This window comes from Cornus florida, unplaced genomic scaffold, assembly GCF_030987335.1.
Source record: "Cornus florida cultivar Cherokee Brave unplaced genomic scaffold, ASM3098733v1 CherokeeBrave_3.0.0_Hap2_scaffold_115, whole genome shotgun sequence".
Taxonomy (NCBI): Eukaryota; Viridiplantae; Streptophyta; class Magnoliopsida; order Cornales; family Cornaceae; genus Cornus; species Cornus florida.
Window position 1 is genome coordinate 4,403 of NW_026775600.1, and position 598 is coordinate 5,000.

Sequence of the window (598 nt, forward strand, 5' to 3'; positions counted from 1 at the left end):
ATCGAAATCCGTCTCGAGCAAAACACTTCTTAGGCTTCTAGGAAGCTCCCATAAAATTTCCGAACCCAAACTCCAAACTTCATTTTTTAGCATACGATGCCCACGTGCACGCCGGGGTGCTTGAGCGTGCGGGCGAGGAGTCATAATGGGCAAAAACTAACTCGTGGGATCTCCAAATCAAAATCCGTCTCGAGCAAAGCATTTCTTAGGCTTCTAGGAAGCTCCCATAAAATTTCCGAACCCAAACTCCAAACTTCATTTTTTAGCATACGATGCCCACGTGCACGCCGGGGTGCACGAGCGTGCGGGCGAGGAGTCGTAATGGGCAAAATTAACTCGGGGGACCTCCAAATCGAAATCCGTCTCGAGCAAAGCATTTCTTAGGCTTCTAGGAAGTTCCCGTAAAATTTTCAAACCCAAACTCCAAACTTCATTTTTTAGCATACGATGCCCACGTGCGCGCCGGTGTGCACGTCGGGGTGCTTGAGCGTGCGCGCGAGGAGCCGTAATTGGCAAAATTAACACGGCGGAAATCTAAATCGAAATCCGTCTCGAGCAAAGCACTTCTTAGTCTTCTAGGAAGCTCCCATAAAATTTT